This window comes from Camelus bactrianus, chromosome 11 (assembly GCF_048773025.1).
Source record: "Camelus bactrianus isolate YW-2024 breed Bactrian camel chromosome 11, ASM4877302v1, whole genome shotgun sequence".
NCBI classification, from domain to species: domain Eukaryota; kingdom Metazoa; phylum Chordata; class Mammalia; order Artiodactyla; family Camelidae; genus Camelus; species Camelus bactrianus.
Window position 1 is genome coordinate 41,469,519 of NC_133549.1, and position 20,766 is coordinate 41,490,284.

At 45.6% G+C, this 20,766-nt stretch overlaps 1 long non-coding RNA gene across 6 annotated transcripts in view; it reads right to left on the reverse strand.

Annotated features, from left to right (window-relative positions):
• Positions 1 to 1,306: 1,306 nt before the first annotated feature.
• LOC123613123 (uncharacterized) overlaps positions 1,307 to 20,766 on the reverse strand; it is a 51,104-nt gene continuing 31,644 nt past the window's right edge. For 4 of the 6 annotated variants that reach the window (XR_006720467.2, XR_012510171.1, XR_012510169.1 and 1 more), the window contains 3 exons: positions 20,022 to 20,097; positions 6,137 to 6,215; positions 1,307 to 6,038 (listed from right to left, as the gene is read on the reverse strand). This is a non-coding gene — a long non-coding RNA (uncharacterized LOC123613123). The remainder of the gene's footprint in view (positions 6,039 to 6,136; positions 6,216 to 20,021; positions 20,098 to 20,766) is intronic. The other 2 variants (XR_012510170.1, XR_012510168.1) reach the window with 2 other exon arrangements.

Genomic DNA, 20,766 nt, shown 5'->3' on the forward strand with positions numbered 1-20,766 from the left:
TTCCCAGGCACTACCTCCCCACAGGCAACCACTGTTTTGACGTTGACCGCCATAGATTCATTTTGCCTGCTCTTGAACTTCATATTAACAGAATCATACAGTGTATGTCCCATCAAATAATTTATTGGGTACCTCCTGGGTGCCGGACACTGTGCCAAGTGTTAGGGATGTAACAGTGACAAGACAAAGTCCCAGCCCTCATGGAACTTGAATTCAGCTCAGAAGGAAGAGATCAATACTTCTGGAGGCAACAGGATGGCCAAGGGGGAAAGGGTGGACCAAAAAGAAAGAGGATGAAGATGAGGCAATGAGAAATGCTTAAAATAGGGGGTGGTAGGGGGTGGAGAGGTCAGAGGATGGAGAGAAGCTGGAGCATTAGCAGCGCAGAAGCCTGAGAACGCTTCAAGAGGGAGGGAATGATCCACAGCGTCACATGCTGCTGAGAGGTTAATCAACACATATTTATGGAGCACCTGCTCCGTACAAGGCTAGGCACGGAGTGGAATAGAGAGTGGCATAAAACTCCCTGTAATAATGATCTCTAACGTGTCTATAGAGATAAGAGAAGGCCCTGGCAGGGGAAAACACCATAAAATTCAAATATGATCATGTCATTGCCCTGCTTAAAGCCTTCCTATGGCTTCCCACCACCAGAGGAATTAAGATCAAAACCTCACCATGCCCTCCTGGGCCCTTGTGTTCTGACGCCTGTGGATTCCTGTAGCCTCAGCTCTCTCTCCCTGTCACTCTGACTCTCCAGGCATTCTCGCCTTCTTTTTTTCCCTTGTTCTACTCCCGCCTGCTCCAGGGCCTTTGCACGCATTGTTTCTTCAGCAATTTCTCCTTCTCTTACCCCTAGAAAGATCTAGTTAAAGCTACTCACCATTCTTCACATCTCTGCTCAATGGCTGCCTCTTCAGAGAAGCCTTCCCTGATTTTCCAACTTAAAATAATACCCTATGTTTTGCACTTCCACAGCTCACTTTATGGAACTTTCTTTCCTAACACTTATCATGAGTAATTTTATATCTGTGTGATTATTGCATGAATGTTTATTTCTCTCACAAATGGGAGACCCCTATGAGAGCAGAGACTCTATCTGCTTATGAATGTCAGTGATTCCCAGCACCTAGCTCAGGGCTTGCTAAGTACTTGCTAAATGAATGAGCTTATGAATTTGAAGTCATAAGACCTGTCTTTAAGCCCTGGCTATGTGACTTTGGATAAGTGACTTTCTTCCCTTCCCCGGGACTCAGTTTCATCATCCATAAAATGAAGGGATAGACTCTCTAAGGGCCTCTCCAGCCTTATGTCCTCGGATTTGATGACTCACACTCATAAAAATGTCACTGGGCTGCCCGCCAACGCATTAGCACTGATATTAGTTAGTGCTGAGTTAAGAAGGTGCAAAGCATCAAATGCTGTAGAGATAGGACAGAGCAGTGTGATCCAGGATGGTCAGAGAAGACTTCCTGGAAGAGGTGGGTAGAAATGAATTAAACAGATGGGGAGAAAAGAGACTTTTAAGAACCAGAGAAACACAGAGGCATGAAACATGACAGGAGATCACAAGGAGACTGGTCTAGCTGGTGCCTGTGGGAGGGATTGCTCCCTTAAAATAGGAGAGGCCCCTTGTGCTAGTTTCCTATTGCTGCTTAGTGGCTTAAAACAGCAAATTTTATTATCTTACAGTTTTACTGGAGGTCAAAAGTCCAGAATTGGTCTCACTAGTCTAAAGTAAGTGTTGACAGAGCTGGTTCCTCCTGGAAGCTGTAGGGGAGAATCTCTTTCTTTGCCTTTTCCAGCTTCTGAAGGCTGTCCTCATTCCTTGATTAACTTCCCTGCCTCCCATCACCTTTTTATCTGACTTTGACCCTGTTGCCTCCCTCTTATGAGGGCCCTGGTGATTACATTGGGCCGACTCAGATCATCCTGGAGAATCTCTTGATCTCAAGACCGTGGACATAATCACATCTGCAAAGTCCCATTTACCCTGTAAGGTAGCATAGTCACAGGTTCCAGGGGTTAGGATGAGGACTCCTTTGGGGGGCCCTTTTCCAGCTTATCACACCCTAGAGGTTATTCATGTGGTCTCCAGAGCCAGATTGCCTCAGCTCAAGCCTTGGCTTTGTCACTCATTTGTGTCTTAGTCCTAGGTGATTTGTTTAACCCTTCTCTGCCTCAGTTTTCTCATTTGTAAAAATAGTAGTACACACCTTATTTGTTCAGTTATCTCTTACTATATGACAAACCACCCTAGATCTTAGTGGCTATAAACAACAATGATTTTTTAGATGTCTTTTTTTTCAATATGGAGATTCCTTTAAAAACTAAAAATAGAGTTACCAAATGATCCAGCAATCCCACTCTCGGGCATATATCTGGAGAAAACTCTAATTCAAAAAGATACATTCCTCTAATGTTCATAGCAGCACTATTTATAATAGCCAAGACATGGAAGCAAGCTAAATGTCCACCAACAGATGACGGATAAAGAAGATGTGGTATATATACATAATGGAATATTACTCAGCCATAAAAAGTATGAAATAATGCCAATTGCAGCAACATGGATGGATCTAGAGATTATCATACTAAGTGAAGTCAGACAGAGAAAGACAAGTATCATATGATACCACTTATATGTGGAATCTAAAAATGAGACAAATGAACTTATTTACAAAACAGAAACAAGCTCACAGACATAGAAAACAAACTCGTGGTTGCCAAAGAGGAAAGGGGGTGGGGAGGAATAAATTAGGAGTTTGGGATTTGCAGATACTAACTGCTATATATACAATAGGTAAACAACAAGATCCTACTGAGTAGCACAGGGAGCTATACTCAATATCTTGTAATAACCTATAGTGAAAAAGAATATATATATAACTGAATATATATATTATAAAAATATAAACTATATATATATATGTGTGTGTGTATATATATATAAACTGAATTACTATGTTGTACACCAGAAACTAACACAAAATTGTAAATCAACTATACTTGCAATTTAAAAAAAAATGTTTATTTCCATGATGGGAGGGTCTTCTGCTTTCCATGGTGCTGGCTGCATTCACTCCCACAGCTACATTCATCTGGAAGCTCAGCTGGGATCACAATATCCAAGTTGGCCTCACTGACATGTCTGATGGTTGGTGCTAGATATTGGCTGAAAAACCTTAGTTCTCCTCCAAATGTCCTCTTATCCTTCAGGGCCTCCCTTCCTCCGCTGGCCTCTCCTGCAGGATAGTTCAGACTTCTTCACATGGTTGCTGACTTCCAAAGAGGTGATTATAGAAGCTGCAAGAATTCTTATGGCTTAAGCCCAGAAGTCACAAGGTGTCACTTCTGTCAAAGTCTATTGGTCAAACAGATTACACGGCCAGCCCAGATTCAAAGGGAGGGGAAATAGACTCCACCTCTTGTGAAAGTCACATTGTACAAATCTTGTGAGATGTACAATTTGCCATGGTTAGTGTGAGGATTCTATGAATTAAAACACGTAAAAGGACTTAGAGCAGTGGCTGGTACCTCATAAGTGCTCAATACGTTTTTTTAAAAGGGCAGAATCTAGTGTTCAGCTGCCTAGATTCAAAACCCAACTCCACAGCTTATGGTGCTGTGCTCTTTGGCAAATTACTTAACCACTCCAAGCCTCGTGGTCCTCATCTGTAAATAAGATTAATGGTAAAACTTACTTTGCCCAACCTGTGCAAGGATGAAATGCAATAATAAGTGCAAACTCAACTCTGGGCATAGAGTATAGTTAGTAGTGAATAAGCGTCTGCTTTTGATATTACCAAAGTTCTGTGAAGTACAGTGCCAGGCATTTTCTCATATATCCTCTTATTTAAGCCTATTGTCAACCCCATGTGGTCCATGTATATACACATATATGAAGAAATGGAGGCCCAAAGTACTTCAGAAACTTGAGGAAGGAAGGATCATACTTAGGACGGGGACCTAGGTCTTTGTGACTCTTTCTACTTTACTAATGATTTCAAACATTTCTTAGTAGAGTACCTCCCGTCCTTCTTTTCAAACAAACCTAACGAATAAAACTGAGAAAGATAGTATTTTACTAGCACATACTGTGAAGGCTCACATTTGAACTTTTTAGTCAGTAGGGGAATTTTATGTCAATTAGCACACACGTTTATCATGAAGGAAACCTCTAATGTGTTAAAATTCGGTTCATAACGTTTCTGTGAACATGTGACCTTTTATTGGGGTTTCGAAGATTGTATCTTTATAGAAAATAAATCAGAACTCTGTGGACTCTCTAAATACCTCAAAGGAATTTTAGGGTTCCATGGATCCCAGATTGGAAACCCCTGCAACAGACCACATCCTTCCACGTGAGGGAGAAGTAGATGGAGCATCTGGGCTCTGAGTAATGGGGGTCTCAGGAACCTGACAAAAGAGCTTTGAGTTGTTTTGTAAGCAATGACATTTTATTTAATGTCTTGTAATCCATTGTTTATTGGATTTTTGAGGATTTGTGATCAAGAAGAATAAAGGCAGAGAAAAATAATCACAGCCAATATTTATTAAATGCTTACTGTTGTACCATGTACTACACCCTTTCCTTGTTTTATCTCATTGAGTTATCTCAGTGCTACAAGGTATGTACTGTTATCATTTCTATTTGACAGATGATGAAACTGAAGCCCAGAGTGAGTAAGTAATTTATCAAGCTAGCAAATGATGAAGCTGATGGCAATCCTATAGGAAATCATTGGAACTTTTAAAATCAGGAGGTCATTGGTGACCTGGTGAGTGAGAGCTGAGGGGTCAGGGAAAGAAGAAGCCTTGGAAGACAGAGGCAAGTATGTATCAGGAATTGGGGAAGTTTGACAGGAAGGGGAAGGGGAAAATACAGTACCAAATGGTGGGGTGTGGAAGGAAGGCTCTCAAGACTGAGAGGAAGGAGCTACGGGAGAGGGCAAGATTGGGAATGCTGAAAGGAAGAGAGGGGCATTGAAGGAACATGTACTTGGAGGACTGCCTCTCCCCATGTCCCTGTTTCTTCTGACTTTCCAAGGGCATTGGCAGCAAGGGAACTCAAGGCTGAGATTCTTCTTGAGACAGGCCTCCTGTAGGAATGGCCTTGGCAGTCCCAGAGATGGGGCAGCACTCTTGCACGCAGTGACCATTGTGGGCAGTTTCTACTTCTCCTTCACACACATTCAACACTCCAGACAAACTAGGCTCCTCCCCTTTTCCTGACACACCTTGCACCACAGTGCAGAGACAAGAGCATGGATTTCAGGGGCAATCAGTTCTGGGTTCAAGGCAAGGCTCTGCCACTTACTAGCTATGTGACCTTGGGCAAATTATTTAACTCTCTGAGCTTCAGTTTTCTCAACTATATGCACGGAGATAATGATAACTCTCTCTGAAAATGATAGGAGGGGTTAATGAGACGATATAGGTGAAAGCTTCCAGCTTATGCTTAGTACAGACTAGGTACTCCTTGAATAACTCACCTCTCTCCCCTGACCACACCGTTCCACCTTCCATCTGTTGAAGCTGTGCCCAACACCTGCCCAGCTCCAGTGGCACTTCTTCCATCCTTTCTTTTCCTGACACTACCAGCTTGTGGAGATCTGTCTCTCACTGGTACACCAGAGTATCTGTATTGCTCACAGGGAACTTATGGTTCACTCACTGCTTTGTAGTACAGATATTTGTGTTCGGCTTTAGCAGGCATGTAATAAATATTTACAGAAAGAAGCAAAGGATGTGCTAGCTTGAGCTTTAGGAGAAAGCACAGAACCGGTTTCATATTCCTTGTTCTTTTGTAACATCTGGAAGGCCTCCAGCAGAAGCTGGGGGAATTGGCAATGACATTTAGTTGACTTTTGGCAGGGGTAGGCAGACCAAATTTGTCCTTGATCAGTTCTTCAGTGGAAGTTGGTGTTGGTATCAGTGAAATATTAGTCTGGAGCAATCAATGATGGCTTTGGCTGAATTGAGAGTTCAGGAAGACTTGATTAATTGGGATGAGGTGCCATGGAGGAGTCTGTGTCCTTAGAGATTAACCAGAGAGTTTGATGTTGAATTGAGTCAGAGTTGAAAGCAGACTGGAGACTAGTTGGAACTGGGGATCAGAGATGATACCACTTACCTTCCTATGGGAACATCTCAGCTAGCACTGAAGGTTGTGCCCATTGGCCTCTCTGGGATGAGGGTAGCGGGTGATGTATCTGGGGACAATGGATAAAGAAGATGGTCAATTTGGCTGATCTTGGAGAGGTGGCATCCGATTTCCCCACTCTTCCCCCTCTCTCCTTCCACAGTCTCCTGGGCCACTCAGACCATCACCCACTGCAGCCCAACACCTCCCCTCCGCCCACCTCTCTCCTCTTAGGAAGGCATCCTTGTTCACTCGTAGCATCTTCAGGTCTTCCCACTACCACCTCTGCCGCCTCTGCCACACACCCTGCACCACAACATTTTAAGACTAACAGCTGAGATTTAACTGGTCCATTTCTGTTTCTCAGTCCCTTTTCCAGGGAGAAGTTTGTTTTTCAATCTATGATGCTGGTTTCCTCAATGGAGATAAACAGCAGGAGAATGTTTTTCTCTGCCCTATTAATGGGTCAGATTAAAGAGTCAATCATATAATCAGCACATCATTTCTTAACTGGCCCTTGAATAAGCTCAGAGTCCCATCTGGGAGATGAAACTCTCCCTGACAGTAAGCAAGCTCTAAGACATCCCAAGGCAGCATATGGGTGGGGAGCAAATGTGGGGGAATCATAGGGATGATAATGTTTCCCTAAGGTTTTCTACTTTAGAGAACAATTTCAAATTCATTATCTCAGGTGACTCTCATAACACTCCTGTGATGTAGGCCTAATTGTCTTCATTTGACAGATGGGAAACTGAGGCTCAGAGAGGCAGTCACTTGCCAAGATCAGATAGCCAGTAAGTGACAAAACCAGGATGGAAGGAGCAGCTTATTTGGGAATCTTCTGCTGGCTGAGTCCTGTCTGTGAACTGTGAACTCTGTAGTCTGGAGGTGTCCCCCACCACCTCCACCGGAGAATCCTTCTACCCTTACTGCCAAGATTCTAGGCTGGGAGGACAGGGAAGGCTCTCAGGCTCGGGCCTCTTCCCATGCCCACCGCTGTTTCCCTAGGTTGAGCCTTGTGGCAATTTGAGCCAAATGTGCCCTCAGAATCCCGGTGCCTCCCTCCTGGCCCCAGGGGTCAGTCTGTACCCCTGGCCCATATCCTGAGACCCTGAGAAAAATCCTTAGCCATTCATCTGGGTCCCCTCCCCATAGGTCAGTGCTCCCCCCGCCATGGACAGGCTCCTGTGATGATGGATCGCTGGCCCCAACGCACATATTATTATGAAATGGGTTTATTACACTCTAAATCTCTCACTAATGTGCTGCTGTTTAATCCCTTTATCCAATTCTCAGTCTCTCAGGCTCGGCCACAGCTCTCTCCACTCAGGACTAGGTCTGAGTGGTTTATTGGATGATTTCTGACTTGGGGGACTAGGGTGGGGCTGTTTAGAGGAGAGGGGAGGAGAGGGAGCTGAGCAGCCCTTGAGAGAAGAAGTCCAAGGGCTCGTCCTGGGGCTTCTAACCTGAAGCCTTCCTGGGCCAAGTTCCCGAGGGGCCCCTGTGGTCCATCAGTCTTGTCCACCTCCATTTCTCTGATTTGGAGCCTAAGTCCCTCTCCACTTCCGCTCTTATCACTTTCTCACTTCCTCTCTCTCTGCCTCTTTCTGTCTCTTCTTGTGAAGCCAGACCATGATCAGGATGATGGTGTCTATTTCCCCCTGGGATGAGGAGGGCTATGAACCCTGACCTTTCCCACCCTACCACCCCTTTTCTGGAAGTTCCTCTAATTCTGCTGGGTTTCTGTCATCTCCAGTCCTTCTATATCCCAGCGCCACTGACCAGCCACCTTCCTCTTTTGGCATCTGCTACCGATGTCCCCCTCTGGCTTTCCTCTTGTAGAGCCTCCATCTGCCCTGCTTTTGGGCCCAGGCCGAAGTCCCTGCTGACACCAGCAGCCTCCACCTCCTCATCCTCCGCCCTCAGCCTCCTCTGCTTCCCCATGACACCTCGGCTCCCTTCCCTCCTCACTCTCCTCCTGGCCACTTCCCCGGCTGGCCTTCTCTCACTCCCTCCGTCTCTGTCTCTGTCTCTTTCTCTCCCGTGTCTCTCCCCAGCAGTCCCTCCCCACTCTGACACACCAGCCGGTATAGCAGCCAAGGCTTCCTGCTGTCAGCTGGGGAATAGATAAAGATAAATGATATTATGTTAAATTCCACTTAATGACAAATTTTTAATTTTCTGAACATGGTCATTTTCTGGCTAGTGAATCAAGTGGAGGGAGCTAATTACATGAAGATCTGAACAAAAATAACTCCTAATTTTCAAGGATAATGGAAGAGAAATGTTGGAGATTAATGGCACTATTTATCTTTTTTAAATTTCTATCTTTCTCTGTGATAGCCGTGCTCCCCAAGGAAAATATTCATAAAATGAAATTGAAGTCGTAACTTAATAGGTTATTAAAATTTTTGAGTGCATATCACTTTCCTTCCGCAGCACTGTAAATTTAAATTGAAGTTTGCGGCTCCCCGAGTCACCAGCGGAGTTTTTTTTATGATGGCACAATAGAGAGAAACATGCATCTTTGTCAGGAGGTATTTGCTAGTCTAATTTTATGGCAGGCCGGATTATCAGACGGGAATGGCAGCGCCGGGGGAAGCTGACAAGCCCGCAGCCGGCAGCCATGTGTTTCCATTAGCGCCCCGAGCCGTCCGGGGTTTCTCTGGACTCTCATTTTCCACTTCAGTCTTTTATCTTGATTTAAAGTGAGGGCGCCCAATATTCAGGGCCTGTCATTTTTCTCTCTCACACACTCTCCCGGCTCTTCCTCACTTCTCCCCTCCCACTTCCTCTGCTTCAGAGCCTTTCATCTCTGGGGCTCCAACGTGGGCCCTGGGCCCCCCTCACCCAGCCTCACCCAACCCTCTGGGCTCCACCCCAGGAGGAAGAAGAGAGAGGAGGCAGGAGAGGCCAGCGGGGCAGCTACTGGAGTTAGTTATAAATTTGAGTGAAAACTTCTCCCTATGGGCCCATCAGAGGAACCCTCAAATGGGGACAGTGCAGATGAGGTGGAGAGGGGACTCTCTGGCTTGAGCCCATCAGGCCCTCTAATTGAGTGTTAATGGAGTTGTGAGGGGGAGGGGGCGCAGCTGTTGGCTCTGGGGACCCGAGGGCAGGGAGAATTATGGCCGGTCTCTCTTCTAGAGAGATGCTGTCTCTGTTCCTATGCAGGTCTCCACCCTGGCTTTGTCTCTGAGTCTCAAAACCACCAACATAGAGGGGAACTTAAAAAGGGCCTCAGAGCAAGTCGCACAGTTTAGAGATGGACAAACTGAGGCCTTGACATGGGGAGTGTCTTGTCCAAGATCTCATGGTTAATTAGTGGGAGACAGAACAGAACGTTGGTTGTCACAGATGCGCAGATGAACGCAGTCTCCACTGAACCGCACTGCCTCGCCTTGGCCTCTTTCTGCTCTGTTGGATGGAAGCCAACGTTTTTGTGTTTCTCTCAGCTCCCACCCAACTTTGCCCACCTTATTATTGGCACCAACGTTTTCCCAAGAGCTACCCTTACCATCCCCAAGTCATCATTCACACCTGTTGTATCCTCACACCATGTCAGTTACCAAGTCCTGCCATCTCTTTCCTATCTGTCCCCTTCTGTCCTCTTCACTGGGCTTCACCTGCCCTATTACATCAGCCCCTCTGTCTGCTCACTTATTTCCATGTTCTCCTCTCCTGTCCCATAGTGACACTCTCCTGCCCTTACTCAGAAACCCGCCATGTGCCTTCCACCCTGTGCCTACAGGATTGAGTTCCAACTTCTCACTCAGACTTTAGAGCCCTGAGTGACCACAGCCCACCATTTCCCCTCTGTTCTCCCTCCCCCTTGCCCTCCATATACCCATATAGGGTCGACTCCAGCCAGAGTGGCATCTCTGCACCTTTGTTCCTAGTGTCCCCACCAGGAGCATCCTCCACCCTCCAGCTCTGTCCACCATCCATGACCCACCTCAAGCCACATCCTTGCTGGGCCTCCCCAGGCCACAGTTAGCTTCCCTCTTCTCTGGCCTCCTTGAGCCCTCACCATCCAGGCTGGCCAGTTTGGCACTCATCAGTCTGCTCGCCTTGCTCGCCCTAAATTCAGCTCAAATAGCTTATGGTCACAAATGCCCCCGGATCACACACCATTATCCCATATGTCCCAAACACGGCACCAGAGACCCCTGGATAAAAACCTCAGACAGGAGGTCTGCTCACATAGCATCATAGCAAATTGGAACTGGAAGGGATATGACTTAAACTCTCTCATTTTATTGATCGGGAAACTGAGGCCCAGCCAGAGGGGTGATGCACAGGGACCTGTCTTTAGGAAGGTCTCTGGACTCAGGTTTCAGTGCTCTCTCCACCTCACCATTCTGCTTCTAGGTTTCCTGTCATCATTGTCACTCAGGTGTAAATTGGCCATAGTTCTTTTAATCTCAGAGCCTCGGTTTCTCCACAGTGGAGAAAAAGCAGTCCTAGACCACGTGCCTTCCTCAAAGTGGATCAGGGATCATGGGAGAACCCCATGGCAACAGCAGGACTTTTCGATGCGGTATCTGCTTGCACCTCCTGCCCTCCTCTGCATCCCAGGCTGCTCAGCCCTGCCCCACGCTCCCTGGCCCGGCCACTTCCAAGGACTGTGACCCTCTTCTCTACCGGCCCTCCACTGGGCTACCCACCATTATGCCCCATGTTGCAGGTACGTTGCAGGCATGTTGCAAACATGTTTGGGCATGTTTCAGGCATGGCCATTTCCACTTGGCTGCCTGTGCCACACAGGTCAGGTGGCGAGTGGCCTGGGCCACCCCCACGCCGTGTTGAGCAGTGGAGCTGAGTGGAGGCGGTGCCTGGTTCCCCAGCCACAGTCTCTCGTTAGAAAGAAATTAAAAGCCACTCAATTTTGGCTAATATCCCTCTGAAGGCCTTTAACTCCACCTGTGACTAACCCATTCATAATCGCTCCGTTTTAGTGGCTCAGGCTGATGTAGCCTCAATTAATTTGGGAGGAGAGATAAACGGCCATTCCTCTTTGTCTCCCATCCCTTCCTCCCTCCCTGCCCTCTCTGTCGTCTCCCCCACAGTCTCTCTGTCTCTCTCTGCCTATGGCTCAGTGTTTTTCTCCTTTTCTCCATCTCACCTGCTTCTCATCCTGATCATGTGGGTCTGTTTCTCTCTTCTGCAGTGTCTGTCTCCCCAACTCTTTCTATGTCGCTTTATTTCTAAGTCCGTCTTAGCTTTTGTTCTCTCTCGATTTTCTTCTCTTTCACTCTTCCTGCCTCTTTCTCTTTCTTCCTGCATTTATCTCTCTGTCTGGGCCTCTGCTGTTCCGTCTCTGCCCTCCTGTTTCTTTTGGGCCCCTGCTGTGGGTCACTTTGCTTTTACTCAGTCATCTTTGGAGTTACTTCCTTGCCCACTTGTGTTCATATTTCTGATGCAGTTTTTCTAGCTCCCTCTTCCCATCTCTGTCTCTGTTTTTTTCTGTCTCTTTGTCTCAACCATTCTGTCTCCGAATCTCCTGTCAATCGTTTCCTTTCATCCCCCGCCCCAGCCCCTCCTATTGGATCCCTTCTGCAGCTTCTGTTCCTTCTCCCTTTCCCCCTTGCTTCCTCTCCTTCCCTTTTTTTTAAAATTTGCCCCGTCTCCCCATTTGTCTGTTTCTATTGTATCTCCCTGAGTTTTTCTCTCTTCTCTTCCCTTTTCTGTCACAGAGATGACTCTGCTCTCACCCCTCCCCCCTGGCTCAGGCACCTTTTCTCCTGGTGCCTCAAACCACCCCTTCAAGCCCTCGAGTCGTTTTGTCTTCTTCTCCCCTCTCGATTATTATTAATGATAAAAGCTCAAACATCACATCAGTAATTTCTGAGTGAGTTTTGCAATGAAACTGGGGCCTTCTCAGCCCCTCCCGAGTCCCACAAATTTTACTTTTGTAATTTCACGCCTCTGGTTATCACCACGCTGCTCTGTCCCTCTCTGCCTCTCAGCTCCCCTCCCCTCCCCCCACCCCACCCCCCGGAGAGAGCACTTAAACTTGTTTTCATTCCCTTATTCTTTATTTTTTTAATGTCCACTCTCTCCGGAGTCAGTAATGTTCTTCCTCTCTTTCCTCTCCCATTTTCTGTTAATTCTGTGCCATCTGCCTTAGCATCTGTTAAAAATAAAATTTCCCTCACACAATGAGAAGCCTCCCTGCTCCTCCCCCCACCCGCAGCCCCCCAGGTTTGGTGCTGGGGCTGTCAGATGCCACTTCCTCTCCTGGGATCTTTTCCCCCTCCCCCCAGTCCCTAGTCTGATTTTCAGAGAAGAGACACAGCACTGGGCAAGTATGCGGCTGGGAGGGAGGGGGCTGCCCAAGGGGCCTGGAGCTGGAGGGGGCAGCTGAAGAGGGAGCTAGAGCTGGGGGGTGCAGAAGATGGAACCAGACTCCACCCACTTGCCTCCGGGACCTTGCCCAGGCTGGAGCTCTTAGCTGCTGAGACAGAGCACCTGCACAGGTAGGTGACAACAGGTGGGGAAGAGGTGTGAGAAGAGTCCTTTTCCCCTGGGAAAGGAGGTTGCTGATCAATCCATTTGCCCTCTCCCAAAAGCTAATGCTGGGGCATGAGGCTGGGACAGTTTGGGAGTGAATTTAGATGAGAGAACTGTCCCTAAATCCCAATGGTTGGCCACAGCTTGGAGTGGACCTGGTGCAAGACAAGGTGTCCTCAAGACTGGCTGTCCAGGGACCCCTCCCCTTGTCTCCTGGAAGACTCTGTCCTTGCTGCCCTGAGCTCAGCTGGGAGGTGTGGGGAAGGGAGTTAACTGACCCCCATGCCCTAAAGACTTTGGGAGGGAGGAAACTCTTGAGTTGAAACCAGCTTCCCAGAGGGTCTGGGAAAAGACTCAGTGTGTGTATGTTTGTGAGCATGTGTGTGTGTGCCTGTGAGAGTATGGTTCCCTGTCACTGCTCTGTATAGGTATGTTTGACGAGTATGTGTGTGTGAATTGGGTTTTGACTGATTTTCTTTCTGTGTCATACTGTTCCTGGCAACATCACTCAAGTATGGGTATACTGTGTATGTTATAGTAGGTGTGTAGCTATACCTCTCCATAGATGATGTGTGACAGTGTGTAGTAGTAAGTGTGCTGTAACCACGTAGCTCTGTGTGTATTTGTGTAAATGGTATCTTGCAAAAAATTGTCTTCCTGTGTATGTGATGATGGTTGTAATTGTTCAGGTCTTGGTTTATTTGTATGTGAAAGTGTTACGTATTTTGTCTATTTGTGTATTTGTATATTACTTTGTCTCTCCTGTGATGCTGGGTGTAACCATTTCCATATACTATAATCCCTTTTCTCTTGTGATGGGAGGCTCTGTATGTGACCAATGCCACGGTTGTTTTACTTCTGACTGATGTGAGTGTGAAAGCATCTTTCTGTGGGAGGGTAATCATGTATGACTGTCTGTGGTGACATATGCACATGTGTGAGTGTGAATTTGTGTGTATGCGTATGTGTGCTGTATGCTTCCTTTTACTCATTGACACACAAATGTGCGGGTACCTTGGTTGTGCCAGGCAGGATAGGGCAAGGCATGGACAGTTATGTTGGTGGGTCCAGTGAGGTCAACTGAGATAAGAGGTCACAGGTGGATGACTTACGCAGCTTAGCAGCAGGATGGTGAAAAGGTACAGGCTTTAGTACCAAAAGAGTCCTGAGTTCAATTCCTAGATCTGCACCGATCAGGTCAATCACATAGCAAGTTACTTAAACTCTGAGTCTGAGTTTCCACATCTGTAAAATGGGGATAATCACATCTATGGCATACAGTTGTTGTGAGGATTAGGGATAAAGGATGTCAAACAACTAGCCTGGCGCTTAACAGTAATAGTAGTAGAAAACTATTCAGTGCTTACTATTACATATTTACTTCCTTTATTCCTCCCATCAATTCTAGAAGGGTTCTTACTGTTTTAGAGATGAGGCACAGAGTAAAAATAACTAAGATCAGACAGCTAGTAAAGGTAGAGTACCAGCTCAACAAACGATAGCTTTATTTGGAAAGTAGATGCCTCCTGCAACTACTGCTAATATTATTCATGTGAATATTGGGGGTGGGGGTGGTGCATTAGACCAACAGCACTTCATTCTCTCTTATACGGGCCTCCTTCCTAAATTATCCCTCCCTCGCCCCTATTTCCCCACAACCTAGGAGCTATTGGCTCCTGGGGCTGTCTTGTAGGGCTGGACAAAAGAGAGAGGCTGAGGAGGAGGAAATGCCCCATGCTCCTGGCCGCTTCTTGCCAGCCTTGATCGACACCAAAGACTCCGTAATCTCTCTCTGCCCCGAGGGGAGCAGCAGCGTTTGTGAAACAGATTTTTACAAAATGTTTTGACCCTGCTCTCCCCTCCCCCCGCATCCCTGCCTGGCACTGTGTCACCTAATTAAATCAGCCTTCGCAGGCGTCTCCGCTCCCTGCTAATTGTGCCCTGGGCCGGCTTCCGGAGGTCGCTCTCCCCACCCAGCACTGCTCCCCCCAACTCCTGAGGACTGCATGGGGCTAGGGTGGGCTCCTGCTGGGGGCTGGGGGCGGGGGAGGGGAGCGCAGAGATCCCCTAGAGGCCTCCCTTAGCAATTTCCGTGGTCCTCCCCACTAGCTCTTCTGCAACCCAGGAGACTGAGTCACTCACTGTTCTAGCCCCCACCCAGCCCTGCTTCCTGCTCAAGGACGGGGGCCCAGGTCTGAAATGACCCGGAGGCCTCGGGGAGGCCACCTGAGCGTATCCGGGTAATTGTCTCCGCCAGACGCTTTGCTGAAGCAGGCGGCTCGGAAAATCCCGGATTTCTTTCCCCTTCACCGGCTGCGCTGTGCCGGCCGGAAGCCGGGCGGCTTTATTTACAGATCCTCCCGCAAGAGCCGGCAGACGCTGGGCGGAGAGGCGGCCGCCGCCACCTCTGTCCAGGGTGCTGATCGCGTGCAGGGCTGGGCGGCTCTTCTGCTTTTGCCGGGATAACAATGACTAAAAATCATTATAGGCGACTATTATTGGACGATCACCGTGAGCCAGGCACTGAGCTAAGCTCTTCTAAGCTGTCTATAATTTAATACTCACAGAAACCTTAAAAAGAGAGGTTTTCCCCATTTTAAAGATGAGAAAACTGAGATTTCCACAGGTTAAAGAACTGGAGTTGGAGGTGGTTTAGGGAGAATTTTGCTTTATCTGTCATGTCTGATTTCTTCTATTTTCTTTTTCTTCTTTGATAACCAAGAATATGTTCATGTACTATTTGTGCATTAATAAGTTTTAAAAACTTGAATTTTTTTTTCTTAACGTGTATGTTCTTCTGGACAAATGACTGAGGTTTTTCAAAAAGGAGGGAGAGAGAGATAACAAATATATTGTGGGTGGACCTTGCTTGGATCCTTGTCTGAACAAGTTAAATGTGAAAAAAAAAAAGATGAAAAATCTTAATATGGACTGGGTAGTTTATGATTTAGGGGATTATTGCCAGTTTTCTTAGATGTGATAATGATATTGTTGGTTATGTTTTTTATTTTGTTTGTGTGTGTGTGTGTGGTTATTTTTTCTTTGTGGTTATGTTTTATTTTTTAAACTCTTTAACTGTTAATTTTTTTTAAGGAGCTGTTAAGTGACCTTCCCAAAGTTACTTAAGAGCTCCTTCTTCTCAACCACTCTGACAGCTGACCACCAGCAGATCTGAACATATCTACAGCTTGGTGTGTTATATGGGCCTGTCTGCAGATTTGTGTGGCTGTGTCTGCTTCAACTGATGTAAGTGCTGGTATTGTATCTTTGTGTCTGAGATCTCTGTGTGGCAAATTTTGGGTGCCAACTGTTTGCCAGATTTTCTATAATGATATCTTGCAGCATTTTAAACTCAGAACATCCCTCAGAGGGAGGAATTGCTATTCCAGTATTGCAGATTCAAGGAACTAAGGCGGAGAAAGTAATTTGCCGGTGGTCTTACAGTTAGCAAGGGATGGAACTGGAACCCAGGTATTTTCACTTCACTCCCTAGTGTTCTTGGTAATTGCTTAAACCACAGTGGCTTTATTAGTGTAAGACTTGTGCCTGAGTATGACTTCATCTAGTGGGTGGAAGTAAGGAACTGAGTATGTAGTCACAGCATACTCTTCCTGTGATGCCCTAGGGTGGGAGATGCAGGGAACTAGCAGTGAGGAAAGAAGGTTGATTTGAAATGAAGTAATCAGTGGGAATGATCAGGTCCACTAAAGATGTACATGATCTGAAGAATTTACCTGGTGATAAAATAGATCTCAATTTGATTTGGAAGTTAGAATCTTTCTCTCAATTGTGATAAAACCATCCATTGAGCACCTGCCAAGCCCCAGTCTCCTTATCTGTAAAGATACATAGAAACTATGTATACATAGCACAGTGTCCGGGACAGAATAAGAATTTAATAAAGAATGGCCTTTGTTGTGGGGAGGGTATAGCTAGCTCAGTGGTAGAATGCATGCTTAGCATATATGAGTCCTGGGCTCAATCCTAGTACTTCCATTAAATAAATAAATAAATAAATAAATAAATAAATAAATAAATAAATAAATAAACAAACAAACAAACAAACAAACAAACAAACAAACAGACAAACAAACAGACAAACAAACAAACAACAAACCTAATTACCTCCCCCCTAAAAAATTTTTTTTAAAGAAGAATGATCTTTGTTCTCTAGGGAAGAAGCACAATATGATTTGTGAAGACTAGATTTGGAGTCAGAGCAGGATATAATCTTGCTCTCAAAACCCACTAGCTGAGTCACCTCGGGCCAGCAACTTAACCTCTCCAGGACTTACTTCCTTTTTCTGTGATAGGGAGATAATCATACTTCAAGAGATTGTAAAGATTAAATGAGATAATGTATAAAGTGCTTGGCATAGTGTCTAGCACATAGTAAGTGCCCAATAAATGTTAGCAGGTATTACTTTGTGCCAGGTGCTTTACATATATTCTCTCTGAACCCTGTCACCACCCTATAAGGTATTTGATATTCCAATTCAGGCTTTTTTGTATTCCAGATTCATACTTATTCCATTCACCTGGCTGCCTGCTTCTTCAAGAGCTGTCTGTTTTATGTGAATGTTTCTGAGAGTCAGTATGGGGAACTAGCATAGGGGATGAAAGGGAGGCTAAGAGGGAGGGGCTTTGGCATAGGAAAAAGAGTACTAGGGTGGGAGTCATGAGATTGGAGTTGACACCCTAGATTTACCATTAACTAATTGTGTGACCTTAGTCAAGCTTCTCTTCTCAGAGTCTCAGTTAACCTACCAGTAAAATAAGGAGAGTAGACTGGTTGAGTTATGACATTATAAGACTCTCTGGGTAACTGTATGTGTTCAAGAGACTTGAGTAAGATGTGGAAGTATGACTGTGAATTCTGTGGGACTCTGAGAGTGTTTGAAAGGAGAGTGTTGGGTGGGGCTGTAGGGTATGCAGTTGTGGTTGGAATAACACAATCACAATGACGAGGAGGGACTTGTGACTACACTTCCTTAAGACAAAGTACGACAATGTGAGACTATGTAGAGTGAATACTGGCGACTGGGTGTGTCTGTGTAAGTGGGTGTGTGTAAGCATCAAATTCTCTGCATGTATTGTATGCAAGGATGTTAGTATAATGGTATGAAAATTATTATAGTCGAATTTTATGAGAATGTGAGCATGATTGTAAGGGAAGGATATGGGTTGTGGATTACATGTGAATGTGTGAATGCAGAGGTGATATATGTGGAGGAGACTGATTATGGGCTAATAAGCAGAGAGGAGTGGTAGAGATCTGTAAAGTAGGCACCACATGCGGGAAGAGGCTGAGCCACATCACCCTCCCACCTTTCCTATCCTACGGGACCCTCTAGAGTGATCTACAGCCTTCTCAGACTTACTGATTTGGGATGACCTGCTCGCTGTTTCTGCTACACAGAGGTGTAGACACACAGTCTTATGCTCTTCAGCTATGGTGTCAGGGACACCTCCTGAGAAGAGTCTGGATTAACACTTGAAGGTCCACCGTGGACAAATCCAGTCTAGCCTCCCTTCTACCGTCTCCCTAACAAACTTGGCCAGGAGGCTTCAGCGGCAGGTAGTGGCAAGACTGACAATGGGTGAAAATCTTAGGTTCAGGAGGCTGAAACAGACCTTATTCCTGCAGTGAGGTGACAGGGGAGGATTTAGTAGGATAATGCTTTTTTGAGAATTTTCATGTAGGACATCAGGTTATGAGTAGAGATTATACACAGAACACATTATATACAGAATCACACTTGTATACAAGGTTTACCTAGACCTTCATAATCACACACACACACACACACACAGAGAGAGAGAGAGAGAGAGAGAGAGAGAGAGAGAGAGAGAGAGAGAGAGAGAGAGAGAAACTGGTCTGAAGAATTAGGGATTTTGTCTTTGAAGAAAGAGCCCATTCATTTAAGCAAAGGGTAAAGGACTAATGACACCCTCTTTGGGTAAGAATATAAAGTGGTACAACCTTTTGAGAAGGTGGTGTGACAATGTGTCCCCAAATGTAAAATTTGTATTTTTTTTTGACCCAATGCTTCCATTTTTACGAACTTATCCTGAGGAGATAAACTGTACAAGTGTGAAAAGATCTGTCCACAAATATATTCATCTCAGGGTATTTCAAGTAGTGCAAAACTGGAAATAATCTAAACGCTTATCAACCGAAGACTGGCTCATTACATCATGCAGTACAATATAATGCAACTAGTACAACGATCACGTAGCTCTATATTCGTTGCAACAATGTAGTCTATGATTTTTTAATGGAAATGGCAGATTACAGAATAGAATATAGAGTTTGATCTTGTTTACATCATATGATACACCTGTGTTCATGCTTATTTAGAGGCAGAAAGAGTTGTCTGGTAGGATGGTCACTAAGATAGTGACAGTGGTTTTCTGACTTATGTGGGCATTATTTTTATCTTTATTCTCTATATTTTCTGTGTAGTTTACAATTTTTGCAGTGAACATGTATCTTTTCTTGGAGGGAAGGAAAAAAGAAAGATGCTTCTCATGTGCTTTCTCTTTACCAGTCTTTACAATTAGCACAGAGGGCACAGCAATGAGTGAGGCACTAATTCCCTTAGGGACTGTCCAGGATTAAACCTCCACATCAAAGGTGTTGGGGCTGACAGTGTACTTTATGGTGACATCCCAAATGCCCTACATCTACAAACCATGTCATCTTCCTCCCTCTGCCTGCTCCTTGCTGGATCTGTGTTCAGTTTTTAGAAGCACAGTGAGAAGATGTGGGTCCCCTGGAGAGCCTGTGGGCTTGGCAGTAGGGGAAGGGAGATCACTGGGGGAGGCTGGAACAGCTGTGGAGAAGCCCTTTGTTGGGGGGAACCTAGGGCAGCTTCTGTCCTTGGTGTCCCTCCCCATGATAAGGGATCCCTATGTCCACCCTGAATTTTCTTTTCTTTTCTTTTTTCTTTTCTTTTCCTTTCTTTTCTTCTTTTTTTTTTCTTTTCTTTCTTCCTTCCTCCCTCCCTTCCTCCTTTCTTTCTTTCTTTTTTTCCTTTCTTTCCTTTCTTTCTTTCTTTCTTTTTCTTTTCTTTTTTCTGTCTTTCTTTTTTTTTTTTTTTTTTTTACTTTCTTGGTCAAAATAACCCCCTTGAGAGTGCTTGAAATCATTCTCTTCTGGGGATGAACTTCTTAGGGCCTTAGGCTTGCAAATGATTGCACAGGCCAAGGATTTCACCGCTCCCCACAATTGTCCCATTTTGGGGATCCTGTTTGAACACCTGCAGGGCAGGAGACTCACTCCCTCCTAAGATAGGCTTTTTGGGTTCAGGCAGCTCTAATGATTAGAAAATTCTTTCTTAAAGAAGTAGCCCAAATCTACCTCCTGGAAGTGTCTGTCCTCCATCCCCACGAAGATGTTCTTCAAGGATGAGATAAAGTAGTGTCTGTTGAGAGTCCTGAAATCAAAGGGAGGTGTGAGCCAGGACAGTGCAAGGAAACAAGTGGGAAGTAACCCAGCCACTGCTATTGTGCCCCCAGCTGCCACCATGCCAACATGTGGACCAACGTGTGGGTTCAGGGATTCCCACTGTGTGGAATGAACTAAACAAATCCTAGCAATGTTGGGGGAGACAGACATTGTAACAGGGGGAGCAAATAGTGTCAAATTCCAGTGAAATCACTTATGAGTTAAGTGACATTGGGCTGCTGGCCTCTTGGGCTGATGACTCATACAAACAACAACAACAACAACACAAAAGAACTTCCTAATTTTTATAAGGCATTGGAAAATCCCTTTAAATTTGAGATCCTATAGGAAGAAAGGAGGAATCCCTTATTTGACCTGATTTTACTTCATGAAAATAATACACCAAGTGTCAAGTTCAAGCCTCTTTCCTGGGCATGTCCAACGGACATGATGCAACCTGACTCCTGGCAACCTGCAGGGCTTCCTTCCTTCTCCACCTCCTCACTTTCCTCAGACACCACATACCAGAGGGTCACGCTTTCCCTTATCTCTGCTCTTCTGAAGTTGCTGTGCCTTCTGCCTGGAACTCCATGCCCCACCCCCTTGCCTGGTAAACTCCTCCTTTTGCCTAGACTCAGTTCTTGCTGAGCCGGGAAAT